Here is an 18,101-nt window from a genome sequence, read left to right as displayed (position 1 = left end):
TTAACACTTGTTATAATGTACTAGCCACCTTGATGTCAACTATCATTTATCAATGGGTTGTATTGAATTTGTCTATGGTTTTGATTGATAATGAAATAGTTCCTCCCATGTTCATCACCAAATCAGTGTCTCACATGGTACAAACACATACCTTTTGTTTGGATTGAAGACCTTGCACCATTGGCATCCTCTCTTTATGTTGTTGCATGAGTTGCACAAGATAGTGAAACTTACTGCTATAACATTTATACTCTCAATAGAATTAGTTTTTCCATTTCATTATTTCAATTATCCTCCATATATATATTTAAGACACAACTCCACTTTGTATTTGTTCATGCTATGATATATTTTGACATGGATACACTGCATCCCTTTTTATGGCCATGATTTTTCCTTCTATAGATATTTCATGGACTTGTAATGTAATTCTATATATATATATATATATATATATATATATATATATATATATATATATATATATATATATATATATATATATATATATATATATATATATCTTATGGCCATGCTTTTTCACACCTAAGCATGGGGATGACCACATCGAAAATAGAGTAATCTCATTCCTTGTTTTTTTTTTTGCAGGTACATTCTTGATCTAAAGTTTGGAGCACTCCATCCAACCCACCTCAATAGCTTCCTATATCATGTTATAATATATATCAGCCATCAACTTCCCTTTTTACCCTACATATTAGGGGCATCAACTATAGTATATTTTCCACCTCCATAGTTGAGATGTCTTTGATTGACCCTTATCCCTTTCATATCCATCCTTCACAGTTTGAGCTTATTTAAAACATTAATAAAAAGTCCCTCTTAACAATCCACTCACACGTTTTGCTCACTAAAGGAGTTAGTAGTCACCCTTTTCCTTTAGTAAAGGTGTAACTGTTCTAAGATGTCAATAACAAATATAAAAGTGTGACAATTACATGATCTTGGGTGTAATTTTTGGGAGAAATAATTTCATAACTCCATAAATTTCATGGAAGATGATCTTAACAATCTTAAAATGGTATAAATGAGACCCCAAGGAAGGAAAATTGGCTCACAAGCCTTGTCGTGTCAAATTTGTCATCAAGCCCAAAGTTGTTAGCCATCATTCCAAGAGGTTTTTGTGATGACCATCTCCTTAAAAATCCTTGTTTTTAGTTCCCATCTTGCATCTCATGTGATTAATGCCTAAGACATATTTTTCTTCCTCTCCCTTGCATGGAGTGGAACATTGGGGGTGTCTTTCTGAGTGGATTAGGGTCAAAGGAACCTAGATAGTGGTTACAAGTGGCATTAGCATCAGAGTTAGGTAAACTTGTGAATTGATCATTATTACAAATAAAATGGAAACCTCTCTTCTTTCCCTCCCCCAAATCCCTAGTTTATAGAATATTTTTGATATCATTCAGTACTTAGTATTGATTCTAACTCTCTTGATTGAAGTTAGTTAGAATATTTATTTTGTAACTCTTTTAATATTTCCAATTGTTTTGAGGCAGGTTGTTTGTCTTGTGTGTGCTAGTTTACAAGTTGGAGATGGAGAAAAACAAATTGGAGTCAGGATGAATTGTGTAGTTTGTCTCCAACCAGTAATCCCACCTAATGAGTCCCTTTAACCAACTAGTAGTCATTTTTAATTAGCATGAGCTATTAAAAGGAAAGATCAACATTGTTATCTAAATAATTGATTGGTTGTAGTTAGCCCTAACCATAGAATAGATAATTTACTCAAAATAGGGGCACTTAAAATTACTAGTATAAGCATTGCTCAAAGTGACCCATCTCATATAGTAGGTTGAGTTACCAATTAAGTGCTTCTATTTAGTGCAACAATAAATCAATGGTTTGATCTCCATGCATTGATTCCAAGTAGAGTATTCCAACCTGTAGTGATCAAGTCATTGAAGCTGGCAGAATGCCCTTATTTTCCCTCTGAAATACATGCATATATTTTCTATAAAAATATCAATTGCAACATTTACCTTTAGTACCATGATTTATATCATGATTACTATGCATTGAGACATAATGATGCAATGTTTTGATTACACAACATGAGAATGTGCAATTCAAATATTTATATGTCTCTAAATATTACATTAAAAAAATATATCAATATAGATCAATTTTATTATCTCTCTTTTTATTTTTATTTTTTCTTTCTTTCTTTCTTTGTACTTTCTATTTTTGATAGATTTTTCATTTAAATGTAGAGGCATTTTATAGTCAAACAATTTTAAAGTGATAGTCAAAATCCATGTAAATGCACCAAGAGGTGCACTCTACAACCCAATATGATGGAGATGTGTAATTTTGTTTGTGCTCAACATGGAGTTCACAAATGTCCTTTCAAATAAAAATAAAATATTAAATAAATAAAGAAACAATGTCTAGTATATTCAAAAATAAAAATAAATGTTGGACATTTGGCATTGGTAATGTTAGTGCCTAAATCTACCTCAGGCTGAAAAAGGTAGGCTCTAGGATAACATCAAACCGCGCTTAACATGGTAGCTAGCCCTTCCAGGTCGAGAGAGGGCTCTCTCCTGGTCAATATTAGCAAAATATGATCAATGAGGCTTGAGATGACTGATGTGAAGACTGATTTTAGGCTAGGTATGTGTGCAAAAGAGTTTGGTTGACTATAATGATGTTTTTTTGGCTCAAATGGAAAGGCAGATTTGGGTCTAGGGAATGAGGCTCAGTTTTGCAGAGATCTCTATGGGGCAAGGTAGGCAACTGATTTGGCACTTCAATTTGAATGGAATGGAGAGATTTAGACAAGTGAGGAGTTGAAGAGGGCAAGAAAACCTCAGGGATCCTCTTCAAACAGCTGAAAACATTAATAACTAAGCAAACCCTAGGTAGAGCACTGCAATTTCAATGGATTCTACCTTTATCCTTGTTTGTTTTAGTTAAGAAGAAGCAAGAGAGATAATGGCATACATAAACACATATTAACTTACAATTTACAGAAGGAAACACAATACCAAAGGAATATGACACATGAATCCCATAAAGTGCTACAAACCCTGGTCTATTCCTTATCCAAAACTTTTGAGATGAGTATACAATGAAGCTCCAAGATTTCTCAAAAGTCCAACCTTCTTAAATGACTGAAAAACTACAAGATATAGGCAACCAACAACTCATCCTAGCCTCTAGAGGTCGAGCTCATAAGTTTAGGAGCTATTCCAACAAAATCTAAACTGAGAACTAAAAAGTAGGCAGTGGAACAGCTTGCCTCTAAAAACTAGGAAATTGATTCATTCAGTTGCAAACTACCTTTTGATGGATGAATCCACCTCTATGAGTGAAAATTTAGCATAATTACATCAAGATCCATCAAATTACATTAAATTAAATCATGAGTTTGACATGAAGAAGGATAAAAATCAAACTATCAAGAAACTAGGCAAAAAACAGAGTATTTTGGTCAAACTGAGCAAAATTTCTCCAATGCGCCGTGTTGATTCCCCTATGCGTAGTGCCTTTTTGCAGCTACTTTTGGAGGCCTTCCTAGTGTCTAGATTTGCTCCAAGTGGGCGTGTTGGAAAGGTCTACCTGTCTACTTTCCAGCAGAAGTGGAATTTTTGAATTTGGCCTCCATTTTCCCCTCCAAACTGAGTTCTCCCAAGACTGCTTCCTGTGTGTCAAAAAAGGGGCAGAAAAGGTCATTTTTAGGGTGTTTTTGACCTTTTTGGGGGCTCAAAACCTATCAAAATTTCTTGGCCATTGGTGAGCATGCATATGTTTTCATGAAAAATCCAAAAATGTTGATTTTTCATCAAAAGGAGTCCCCTATCAAAAGCAAGTGCCAGGTGGCGTGGCGCATTGGGCAGAAAACCCTGTTTTTTGGCCCAAAAATTGCAAATATGAAAAAAGTGTCCCAAAGTATTTGAAATTTGGGTTGAGTGTCCTCCATTAGGTGCTATTCTAGGCCAAGGAAGCCTCAACCAAGATCTGAAGTTTATCTTGCGCTTTTTGCCTCCTCGATCTCTTCTTCAACTTGGCCTTCAAGTTCCTGATTCTAGCTTGGCACACCATATTCCTTGACAAATAGTGATATGCCATGTTTCTCAACATATTTTTCTCATTGATGGCCTTCTCCAACATCCTCTCAAAGTGGATATTAGTCCTCTCCAACCAAGACTCATGATCAGCATTGATTTCTTGCTCAAGTGTTGTGAACTTGACTTTCCTCCTTTTGGCAACTTGTCGGTTTTCTCATATGTTCCTTAGCTCCATTATGGTTTGTTCATCCTCTAGTTCTTTGTTTCTTTGTTCCAGATATTTGACGATCCACTTGACTCTTTGTAAGTTGAGAGACAAATGTTGAATTTCGGCTTGTTGCTCCTGGATGATCTCTCTAAGCTTTGAGCTTTGTGAGCCCAAATCGGTGTCATCATCTTGAATAAGAACAAAATCTATCTCCTGATCTCCTGAAGGTCCCTCATCTTGTAATGGCCTCTTTCCCTTGTCCTGAACCTCCTCTGCTGATGGAGGAAGTGAGACCCCTTCCACCCCAGGTGGAGATAATACTCGCTTTGCTGTTGCAAACAACCTTCTAGTGCCCTTTTGATAGGTGACAAATACTGGCACACTAGCGGTCTGTATCTCATGACTCTCATGCTGATGTGAAGGTCCACCTGTCTCATGAAAAGCTATTGGAGGTACTTGAGGACCTGTGAAGACCTCATGAGAAATGAAATCCTCCCATAAGATGTTCTATAAACCAAGCTGATGCAAGACCACAATTTTGATTAGTGCAAAATGGTATATGTTATTATACTGTTGTTGAGGAGTCTTCCTTTGCACTAGGGTGGTCATCTTCTCAATGTTCCGGCAAATGAAGCAGGGGAGATTCATCATTCTCACCCCGGTGAAGTGCATCAACAGTCTGATATGGTAGGAATACAGGCGAGAAAACCGGCCCTCATAGCTGAAATACTTAACTATGAGCTTCATCAAGGGAGCATATGAGTCTTTTAGGTACCGAAAGGGAAAAACTCTGTTGAGTTGTCGCAAATAACCGGGCTTGACGTATGGTTCATAATGTTCCCTGTCAATTTGTTTCCTTTTATTCCACTGCTCTCCGACATTAGGAATGTCGGTTGCTAGAGAAATAGACTCCAGTGTCAAGGTGAATTTCACACCAGCTAGAGTGGCTTGACCATTATGTAGATGAAGCACAAACAACCTGGCCAACTCATGATGGTATTGTAAGAATGTGATAGCAAGAGGGCAGGCCTGCAGCTCAGCAAGTGAAGTAGGCTCCTCTCGTATGTGTTTTCCACCCTTGCGAGGTCTCCTTGGTGCATGCATTTTTGTAGGAGAGTTATTGTGTGTCTCTTCATCTCGGTCATAGGAAGGATCAGACTCCATGTTTGCCAAATGTTTGTGTTGTCTTAGATGAGTAGGAAGAGATTTTAGGTGTCTTTGATCTTTTGCTACCATGTGTATGAAAATGTATGAGGGACTATGAAGGGAGAGGGTAAGAGGGATTTTGGGAATGTTGCTGACTGGAATTTGGGGAATTGAAGAGTTTTAAGGACAGTTTTTAGGGTTTTGGGATATCAATTAGGGTTTGGGGATTTTGTAGTTATGATTTGGGAAAATGGAAATTGGGGATAGAGGTGAATAATTTAGGAATATATAAATTATGGAATGAGTGGATGAAACTGAAAAATAAATGGAGGAGTCAAAGAGTAAGGGAGTGACGAAATAGACTTGGTAGCAAAAACATAAATACAAACCCTAGGCAATTATTTTTGAGAAAAATTGCAAAGAGGTAGGGTTTGAGATTTTACACACTAAACCACCATAAATTCTAAGAAAAACTCTTTCACTAGCAAGGGAAGAACACTAGACTTACTTGCACACCATAGGATTGAGCAATTTTGGAAATTTGAGGGAGTTTATGGTGAAATCGGGCTTGGAGCTCTATGTGCCATGCCACAAACCCAACGCGTCGCGCCCTTTATGTGCGCCACGCCAATGTATTTTTTACACTGTGGAGGGCAGCCCAATGCGTCGTGCCTTCTTTGTGCGTCGCGCCTCTCACCCAATGCGTCGCGCCCACAAACTTGCACAGTTTTGTTGCAATTTTGCTCCCTTTGTTCAACACAGCCTTCTCTTGCTCAATCTTTCTTCTTTGAATGCAAATGAGCTTTTTTAATCATGAAAAATGATTTATATACAAGAGCTTTCGATTTTTCCTTCATAAAACCCACTTTGGTAATGTTTGCATTATGACTTACTTTTTCAACTCAGTTTTTTGGGTAGTTTACTTTATTTGTGCCTTTGATGAACTGAATGACTTGATTTTTTGTTTGCCTTGCAGGGGATGGAGCAGTTGAAGCTTGGCAAGGTGACCAGGGTTTCCACTGAAGTTTTTTTACATATGAGAGAACTGAAATTACACCAATTTATAAAATAAAAACCTAAAATACTCTATCTTTCCTCAAAACAGGGTTTTGAGGAAAAATACATTTCTGAGCAAGTGATTATGAAATTGGTACTAGAACTTTATTCAACCTCCTCATGCACCTGCTAATCATTATTGGACATTTTGAAGAGCTTTTTGATGAAACCCTAGACCTAATGAAACTGAAACCCTAGAAATGACTCTTGCAAATTTAAAGACTAAAGTGACTGCAGATGATCTTGATGAATGGAAATGGGCCAGCAGGTAAAGGACATGAGGGAAAATGTGCAACAAGCGACTACATCAGATGATCCATGCTCCTAATGGAATGTAGCTGACTGAGCGAGAGACCTAATATGCAATGCAACAAGAGAGTTTGATCTCTGACGGAGGGATGAAGATACCGACACTAACAAGTAGGATGGTAGGTAGCAACAAATGTGTTGGCATTGATGTGAACTAGACTAACATTGACGTCAATTGGGCTAGCATTGATGTACATAATATGTTAATCTCAAGGGGGTTCCCATGGTTGTTTTAGTCTTTGGTAGAGAATCATCATAGTAGTAGGACAATTGAAGAAGCTATAGTACAATAACTATGATGGTCGGGAGTCCTAGGATTTGTATGCCTTTTTTCATTGTGAGATTAGTTCAAAAAATATTGTTGATGGCATAGTTGGAATGTGCTCAGAAATAGCTTTCTAATAGTATGTTGAATTCCAGAAAAGGCCTTATATATCGAAACCTATTTTCAGTCAAAGGTTGTAGACCAAAGGGTCAAAGCTTTAGGCTAAATTTGGCATTAATCTTTGGGGTCTCTAACAATTGTGGCATGTTTGGTAGTTCAACCAAAGTTGGCAGACACTTCACCCCAGGAGGTTTTCCTCAGATGTTCATAAAATCACACAAGTCTAATGCTCTAGGATGGCGTAAGCCCGGGAGGACGTGGGAAGGAAACATGGCAATAGAAGCAGAGTTCATTCACTAATAGAGAAGCCCATATAATCCTTTTAAATTTTATAAAGGAAATCAATGAAAAAATAAGGGTTGGGAACCCCTTATGTATTTGTACCTTTGACAACATGGACGAAGGAGAATAAGAAAGATGGTGCTATGTGATTGGCTTGTGGTGATGGCATGCAATATACAGTCGAATGATGATGTCAACATGATGTCAGCACAAGGAACACATGGTATTTTTTTTTGGAATTTTCAGGTGGTCAAGTGGGCCAAAAAGGGGTGACATGTGTCACCACTCAGGAGGAACCATGTGACGATGTTGACGTAAGCATGACATCACCCCATTAGTACTTCCCCGAAAGGTTTAAAAGGTGCATGGGCTATGGCATCCAAAATGATTCAGCACTGGGATAAGGTAGCATATAGGTGGAAGTACAAATAACCCCAGTTGGTCGATGAGTAGTTCAAGCATGCAGTAGTGGTCCCACCAGGACACATCACCCCAGAGGTGCTACCCTAGATGGAAATAGAAGTCGTAAAGGAGGAATATTTGGGATGAATAGGATCCAGGACAACTTGGAGTATAGGTGGCATAGGTGGAAGCATTATGCACTGTTAAAAAAATGGTTGGGGCACATTACCTGGAAGTGTCAACCTAGAAGAAAATTAAAAGGTGCATGGAATGTCTCTCGAGTTGAATCAACTCCGAGACATGACGACATACGAAGCAGCAGCTGACGACCAATAAGAAAAGCACACATGGAAATCAGGTCCACATGGCACACATCATCTTATGGAAACCTCACCCTAGAAAAAAAAAAGGTGCAAAAGAGAAAGCTCTGGGACACAGTGAAAGATAGAGAGGCAATAGAGGACAAATCAGAATAGTGCAAGAGGAAAGTGACTAACTCACTATGCATGTAATCCTGGAAGGAAGGTAAGGGTTATAGCTGAGCCTGAGACTTGGTTTTTTATGCATTGTGTGACCATGGGTGCAGAAAGAAAATGCATGGTGTTTAAAGCCCTCATGGCTATAGTTTAAAGGGGTTCCCATAAGCTGGCTGAGAATGTGATTGTGTGTACCAATGGCCTTTTGACTAATTACAATGAAAAGGTGTTTCAGGTTAAGGATTAAATATTAAGTTTTATGATAGTTTAAAGAAGAGTTATTTAAGTGTTGAAGGATTATCACAAAGGGCTCGGGCATATGTTTAAATGGATTGAATGGGTCGACAGTTATTTTTGTCATATTTTGTAGGAGTTCCATATGTGGCATCATGCCACATTTTTTGTTAACGAAGTTTGAATGGGTCGACAATTGTGTTGTGTTTTGTTTGGCATATATGCCCAAATTGGCTATTAGCCATAATTGCGTCATGCATGTATTTGAAAAATAAAGGCGTCGACAACTATTTTCCGTGCACAGTTTGAATGCACAAGTTAGTGCTAATGGATTCAATCTTTTGTTTAAGGTAACAAAGACCAAGATGTGTAGAAGTAAATTAATGGAGCCTGTCCCAAACCAAAAACAAGCCACCATTGAGTTTCCTTGCATGCTATGGAGAATTAATTGAGTAAAACAACCCAGTGACTAATCGAAATATGACCTTAGCCTAGAGAACCCATGCTAAAGTACATCTCGAGCCCTGTGAGCCTTAAAGAGTAGAAATGGAGTTCTAGTCTGATGTTCATAGATTTTATTAGGAATAATTCAATTCAATGGTACTTGTTTTGTGTGCAGATTGACTGAGAAATATTCTCAGCATGAAAAACACTCAACTGCCCATTCTCATATTTAATTCTGCAACAGAGGATGAATAATTAGATAGAACAACTGAATGGAAAATCATGTTGGAGTACGCTCTCAGGCAGAGTGATGAGCTATGAGAGGCAACATCATTCCCTGTGTAAGAGAGGAAAAAAACTATGGATGGAAGTTGTGCACTATGGTGAAAATGCAACATTTTTGTGCGCAAATAAGAGTACTTTAAGGGAGAGTGTATTGTTGTGAGAGGTTGAGAGAACCTATGGAACAATAAAGGACATAAGATTATATGCAGAGTGTATCAAGGCCGAGAGTGGAATATGTGTTGCTACAATCTGAGTAGAGTGAGAATAAGACAAAGTGTTATATGGGTTGAATAAAGTGAAGGTCGTTGACAAGAACTAGGCAGAGTGATTGCTAAGCACAATGAGAAGAGATTTCATTATTGAGTGTGGGTTGGAGCATACACAACAAGGATTTGTTGAAGAGAGCTCGGGGGTTGGTACCCCCTCCAAGTTGGTGCATACATAAATCCATGAAGCTACAAGTTAGTGCTTACAACAAATCCAAGAAGTTGGTGCTTCTGGTAAGCTAATCAGGTGTTTACAGAAGAACAGATTTGGTGCTTCTTGCTAGTGGGTGATAACAAACAATATAAGGGAGTTGGTTCTCCCTGTGAGTGGTGGCTCACAAAAAGAATGATATAATAGAGTAGGAGTTCATATTTACGTCATAAAAAAAATATTGTTCGTTTTTCCCATTTGGGTTTCCAGATTAAATCCTATGTCTTCTATGTGCTTGTTGTTCATGCTTTTGATGTGTATGTATATGTGTGATGATTTTATTTGTTTCATTTGACATGATGATGGTTCACACACAATAACTACCAAGTTTGAATGTGAAAGTAAGAATTAGCATAAAAACTAAAATTAAGCTTAACACTGATTCACCCCCCCCCCAAATAGTAAACATGGTTTCCAATAATAAATACACATATTTAATTAATTTTAATTCAAGCCATTATAAAACATCAATAATATCACTCTCTTTATACTTTATTAACTAAACATCGAATAAATAAAAAATAATATATACTATAATAAACTTATTTTCATATTTTGGAATAATTTTACTAATAATAATTGAATTAATGTTATTATTATACATTTAACGATTCAAAATTTTATTTAAATACATTCTCTTCAATATCACTTTTGTAAAAAAAAGTATAATATACCATAATAGTATTTAATCAAAAACTAAGTTCAAACCTTTAAAACAATGCATCATTAAGTGCTTAAAAATTGCATATTTAGATAACTAGATGCATGTAAAAGAAATAACTCAATGTTTATCATAATTATGATTTTGTTCCAATGAAAAATATCTAAATAAAACATGAAACATGTGATAAACCAACCTATATCCATCTAACTCCAAATCTATCATGCGTTGAGAGGGATCAAATCCCTCAAGATGCAAACCTTCGTACCTTTGTACCTTTGACAACGTGGACGAATGAGAATAAGATAGATGGTGCAATATGATTAGCTCATATTGATGGCATGGCTAACATAGTGGCATGATGAGGTTGACATGATGTCAACAAAAGGGACGCATGGCATGTGTTTTTGGAATTTTTAGGTGGTCTAAGGGGGAAAATCTGGCTGACACGTGTTAGAGTCCTATAGTGATAGGATTCATAATTTTGAATTGGCTGAGGTTAAGTCTTGTAATATTGTACATATCTTTGCTTTCTGCAAAATTTTTCCATATTAAAATTAAAAGAAGTAAAGAGGGTATGTCCTAAAAGAAATATCAAAGGACAAGAAAAATATATATATATATATATATATATATGAACCCCAAACAAAAAACAGATCATTAAGGTGTGCAAGTCCAAGTGCCACTACCTTTTACTTTACTGTCTTAAATAATGGTTGTGTGCAGCTTGTCATACATACAACAACCCATGATAGTCAAACTGCTTAATCTTGACTACTTCATGCTTTGAATTTCATGTTTATAGTTAGAGAATAAAAATATGACCAAACAGTGTAATTTTGGCATATCATTAAATAGGTAGAGAAATAAAAGGAGCTCATGAGCTTAATCTAAGCCCTTGGAAGATATAAGGTTAGAATTAGATAGTTTGTTTTATAAAAGAAAAGGGTTTGCTAGCTTAAGTGCACCCACCAAAGTGAAGAAAAAATGTTAGGGTAGGTAAATGGGTAAGTAAAGAAAGGTTGCAGAAATACAAGTCATTTGGAGCATAAGCACTACTATCATACTTAACTATGTGTTTCAAGTGTGCAGGAGAAGCTATCAATGAAAAAAGCATGCTCATAAGCTGATTTTCCTAACTCCCCCTTCATTGTATTTCACCCCCAGTATATACTCACTAATTTCCCTTTTACCCCTTCATGGCTTATGAAAACCCTTCCCCCTCATTTTCACTCCTACCCCTTAGTTTCACACATTTCCCTAGTCAATTACTCCTAAAATCCATTCCCCTAAGTGTGAAACCCCTTCCCCCCTTTTAAAATTGTGTTTTCACTTCAATAATCACCCAAAACCCCTGTAAACCCTTTATCCTAACTCTAAAACCCCCGCCTCACTAACTCCGCCACTTAATGATTTTCCCGACTAAACTCGAGTTTAAATTGCCACCATGGTGAGCTGAACTAACCCCACTACCCCTGAAACTTTGTAGTTTAATTAATCTGCACTTAAACATGGGTTGATTACTCTAAACCTTAATTAACACCCATGGGTCCCGCTAACCTCCGCCCCATCACCCGACCGCACAACTTTCCCACGCGATGGTCATTCGATCATCCACCCCCTGATCCAACGGCCATCACCCATATCGTGCTCGCGCGATGTCTGACCTTTAATAGCCCGAGAGCATGCAATATGGGCGGTTTTGCTCGGGGCCCATTTGCCTACTTGTCGGCCTCTGGCATAGATCATGTCCCCCCAGCAAAATATAGCCCGACCCCCATAAGCGGTGCGATGGCCTCCAAAACCACCTCCCCGCCAAAATGAAAACCAACCCTGTTTTTAAAACATTTTTTCCCCACCATTTTTTCAACCGTTCACAGTTAAAAGCCTTCCAACCCCCATTCCCACCCTTTCTTGCTCAAATTGCACCACTGAAACTCTAAAGCACTTCCGCCTTCCGAACTCCTGCAACCAGTTATCAACTATCAGAGCCTTCTGAAGCCACCACTACACACCACCCTAGCTGCCGAAGCCCTCTACAAACCCCAATTGAAAAACAGTTGCAGCCCCGGCTGTAAATTCCAAGTATTTAAGCAAAAAAACAACATTACCCTCTCTTTAAAGAAAGAACATTAAATTCTTAAAATAACTGAAAGAATTTGATTAATTTTGATTTAATTGAGAGTTTCCCATTCTCAAAGTACCAGAACCCCAACCTGCAAACTGCTCCTACCCTACCCTCGTTATTCAATTACTCAAATTTCAATCCCAAAGCCATATAAAGCCCAATTTTCCACAGTTTATCACAGAAATGGTTGCCCCAACCTCTCTGGATGTCACACCAGTGACAACCCCTCATTTAGACATTGACCATTTGGCCTTGACAGAGAAGGATTTTCAAATCAAAGACATAGTCACCCAAGACAACCTTCTGAGAATCCATTGTTGGGCCAAGGATAGGATCCTAAACCATGTTGATGACATAAACCTTTGGGAATCAAGTTTTCCCAAGTATACATTCCCAGAAGCCCATCCATTCCCAGACATTGTACATTTCTTCCATGCATGTTACATTCCTAGCCAAAGGGCTATAATTTCCCCAAACCAGGACTTCTTGTTTTCGATTACTGTTGAGTCTATTAACCAGATGCTTCAAATCTAGCCTAGCCACAATTGACTCCTTTGTCCATTCCAAACCTGTTAGACCTGTACACCACATTGGACCCAACTAAGATCAAACAAATATTTCAAAATTTCATCATTGAGGAGCGCCATACTCCTAAAGACATTCCACCCTATGTTTTTGCTATTTTTTCAGAGACTGGCAGGAGAATAATCACCATAATCTCAAGCATCCTAGGATTCACATCAGATGAGTTTGTGGATGAGATCATCATGGCCTTCTTGTCCATTTTCACTCTAGGCCAACCTCTTGCCATAATGTATGATTATGCCCAGTTCTTTGTAGACAAAACGCATGAACAGTTCACTAGATTCCCCACTAAAAGAGTCTTCAAATACTCTTTAGTGTTGTTTCATATGTTCCTGTATTATCAAACAAACAAGTTCCCAGTGAAGATTCAAAAAACAGATACCAGGGGAAAGGAAAGATCACTCATCTACTAGACACCCTTGGTCTAAAGGTATAACACAACATTCTCATACAAAGACTTCATAGATTGTTTTGTTCACCCTATCATAAACATGTTGACTTCTAGCACTCAACCTAGAATCAGTACTGAGATCAAGAGAGTATTGCAACTGGAAAAGAATAGTAGAGTAGGAGACTGGTACCTCTACCAGAACCATATTGAAATTAGGATCTATGGTTGTGAGTTACCCCCCACAAATTGCCTAAGTATCTCCCAATGAGAATATTTGCCCTGGAATACTTCAAGCAAATGATAGGTGCGGATGAGGTCAACTTCCTAGCTGCTAGGAAGAAAACACAGTTTAAGATGAAAAACCAAATGGGCCCTTACATCTGCAACACCAGAGAGGCTGGGCTTGAAGCTGGCAAGATACTCCAGCAATTCAAATTCAAGAATAGTTTCATCTGGCATTATGACCCTCATGGGGTTATAAACAAGCTCAGGCAAAAGGTCAAGCTGGGACCTTACATCCACTACCCAAGACCTGACATTGAACAATATGCTAATCAGTCAGAATGGGTAGAGAATACATTGATAGATATGGACAGCACAGTGGTGGATGTGGAGAATACCATGATTGACTTGGAGAAACAATTTGACCAAATCTCTTTCTTATAGGTCCCAAAGTTGGAAGAGCCAATGAATATCCCTCCCATCATTCAAACTCCTGTTAATGAGGAGAATAACCCCAAAAGAAACAGGGAGGAAGCATCAAGCTCTACCATGCAGACCACTGATTAGCAGTTCCAACTAAGAAAAAGGCCCAAATTGACTCTTGTGTCTGAACAGGAGGAAAACATTGCATCAGAAAAAATGATTGATACTGATGCAATGGGGCAAAGGAGTAGACAAAAAACTGAGACTGTTGCATCAGCAGAAACACATCAACCCTCTTCTTCAAACACCCAGATTATATAGAGACAGAAGAGTGTGGAGATGTCTTCCTTTGTCAGGCCAGATGACAAGGAAGCAGATATCAAGGAGAGATTCAAGGAGATTAAAATGAGGAATGGAAAGCTAAAGGAAGACACATATGCCAAGTACATACAGATGACGCCACCGAATCAAAATAGATTGATGTCAGCTTTTGACATCAAAGAAGGAAATATGCAGGTGTCTTTCCTACAGCCTATTGTACACAACCTAAACCACAATAGACTACAAGAATACCAACTTTGAGGTCTTAGCCAAGCATGTGCATCCCATAGATCAAATAGAATTTCACAAGAAGGGTGGAGAGATGGTCTACTCCGCCCTCACAACAAAAGCGATGGTAGCATTCAAGCTCAAGGACTCATTAGACAATGTGACAGCCCAGTACAAACTGGAAAAAGCATCTTCCAGCGCCAAGGACACAAGGATCAAATCCTTAGAAGACCTGATCATTGCGACCCTTAAGAAACAGCTCAAGTTGCCTCAGTCATTGCACCCTCAAACAAAAGAAGTCCTAGAAAGCCAAACAAATCATGCAGAAATGATGGAATTGGTGCTGCAACTCAATGACCAGTTGAAGGAAATGGAAAATGAAATAGATAGCTTGATCCAGCTCAAACAAGCTGGTCTAGATAGTGCTCCTCCAACTGTCATTCCTACAGTGACCACAACTATGCCTTCCACATTGGCAAAAACATTAGCTCTCACTGGTCTAATGGCCACTGCACTGCCAGTAGCAACATCAACTACATCGGCAATGACATCAACAGCAACAGATACCACAGGTGATGAAGCAAACAGGCTGGTCAAGGCAATGGAGGAAATGCCCATTCAGACCAATGAAATGAACAAGTTAAAAGACAAACTTACTAGCCTGGAGACAGATTGCAGGTTAGCCCAGATCATTCATAAGGAAGAACAACAAAAGGCTACTAGAATGAATGAGAGAGTGAAAAGCCTGGAGAAAGAGTTAACACTGAACGAGCCTTTGGGAAAGGCCAAAAAATTATTATGGGCCAATATCATTGACTTTGCCAATGGTATTTAGCCATCTATCCAGGTCAATTTTGAGCAGATAGACATAATCAAATAGGCTACAGAAGCCATCCAGAATGTCAAAGAAGAGCTTGGAGAAATGCCAAAGGAGGCACTAATAATTATTCAATTCCTCAACTCCAAGAGTAAATATGAGCTACAAGAACTTGACATACCTGACAGGACAGGTACCATTTTGGAAGTCAAGAGGGTCCTAGCCAAGAGACATTTAATTTTAAATTTAGAAGATACGTGTCAAACGATGCAACTAGTCGTTGACAGGTTGATGACCAAGTTCAAGATTTTGAGAGAAAAGGGATTACCTAGTCCCTTAGTCATAAATGATAAATTGATGACACGGGAGGACTACAATAAGAAAATCATAGAAGTAGCCAAAGAACAAGAAAATAACTCATCAATGAGTGGTATATCAACTGGCAGAGTATTATACCGAACTTTTGAAAATATGTTTTACCTCCAGCATGAGGTGAAACACTTATTTATTAATAAGCCTACTTTTGCCAAATATACAGAGGCTGATGAGATATATAAGAAAATGCTCAACATGCAGTTACTAGATGAAGAAACATGGCAAAAACGTTGTGATTTACTGTAGTAAAAGCACATCAAAAATATAAGTGTACAGTAAAAAGTAAATGATCATGGTAAAAGGATGAAGACAGGTAAGCACAGTCAAAGTGTATCAGGTGAAAGAGTATCAGATGAAATATGAAAGTCAAACAGATTATCCAGCATGAAAGGCAAACAACCTGCCAACATAAAGAGCTAAAAATCAAAGCATAAGAGCTAGCAGAACCAAAATAACAGGTACATCATGAAACAGTTCAATAGTTGTCTCTATCTTCTTGCAAAGAGATATTTTCCTTTTCCTATATTAATTCTCAAATTAGTTTGAGATATTTTGTAATAAACTTTTTGTATAAATACTTCAAAATTCGAAGTATTAGGGTGGATTATTTTACATTTGTAGAGTTATTGTGATCTTGAACCTAAGGGTGATTGTACTATTTTCAAATCAACAAACTAGAGCAAGTAATAAAAGCATTTCGCTACAGGATTCATGAGATGAGCCATTTGCAATGAAGTACTTTCTTTTTGTTATTGTGTTACCTTTCTTTTGTGTTTTCATAATCTTAAATGTGTTCTAAAATCTAAATGAATTAACTGGAAATATCATACAGAATTTGTTTAATTACACTCTATTTTGCACAGTAATTTATTTACATGTTTTCTTTTGGTACAGGGATTTGAGAACCCTTAATTGCTCTCCCATCCCAGTTGAATTCTTCTACTCCTTCCAAAATCCATCCTAGGGAACCCTTAATTGCTCCCTGGATTCGATTTGAAGCCATTCACCATTTAGCCTATGAGATCTGCAGTAACTCATCTATCTTGCCCTGTAGACATTGTTTTTAGAACTGAATCCAGTCTTGTTTTTCAGACATCCGACTCCATAGCCCAATGGTAGAAACCAATCCTCTTTCAAGCTAAGTAAAGTGATCCCACCACCAAATCTTCAAAATAACAATAACTAGCCTAAAATCATCTTAACTAATACAAAGTTAAATTATAAAGAGGGAGCCCTCTCTGAGCATCGGGAAGGCTAGGCCCTGATCTCCAAAAGTGGTTTGTGGTTACCTTTGGTTTTTCTTTCTTCTTACGTCAAAAGAATTTTTAGAGTGATAACATTTATGGCGACCATACTGGGGAGTTCGATCCTCAGTCTCATAAAACTTTAATGAAACCCTAAATTTAATCTTGAGCCCCTTAAGGTCATTATCTGAAGTAAATTTTAAAAAAATTCATAAAAACAGTTTAAAAACTTACAATTCTGGCCCCTAAGAAGATTCACTATACCAGGGCAAACCCAGATCCAAACCCTGTAACTATAGTTGATGACCCAGACAGAATTCTAAGAAAACCAAGAAACTCACGCAAATAGTAGCCATCTAGCCAGAGCCAATTCACTCCTTGAGGAGTTGTCAACTTTAGAGCAAATCCATTTTGATTTTTCATTTGACCTCTCATTATTTCGAACTAAATCTGAGAATGCCATCCATGAAACATTATTAGACCCTGAGTTTACTCAACTCATTGAATCAAAAAGGGTTATCGATCCACATTTAGATAAATTTGTCTTAGAAAATTTTGACAAGTTAGAAGCCTTGACCTCTACGTTGATCGGCGATATAGATAGCTCTTACCTTCAGCAATCCGTTGAGCTAGCTTCTCTTACTGCTGCTGCCTCTGAAATTTCGGCACAATATTCACTCACTATAGATATACCTTCTTTTACCACAACTTCACCAATTATATCTACCACAATCCAATCACCTAAACCAGTTACTAACCAACCATTTTCATCATCATCTAGTTCACCTCCATCAGTTTCAAGTCCTTCCTCAACCACTACAACTTTACCCCCTAGTCAAACCAGAATTACAACAATGGCAAACCGATATGCTCCTCTTGTTTTACCTGCACAACTCCATCCCATGCCTGCAGATTATCAGAGTAAGATTTTCCTGTTTGATGCTACTAGTCATTACACTGCTCAGCAG

Source organism: Pinus tabuliformis, chromosome 6 (genome assembly GCF_031772625.1).
Source record: "Pinus tabuliformis cultivar Carrire ecotype Pingquan chromosome 6, CPIR1, whole genome shotgun sequence".
Taxonomy (NCBI): domain Eukaryota; kingdom Viridiplantae; phylum Streptophyta; class Pinopsida; order Pinales; family Pinaceae; genus Pinus; species Pinus tabuliformis.
The sequence above is the reverse complement of the archived record's forward strand: the minus strand, read 5'-3'. Positions refer to the sequence as shown.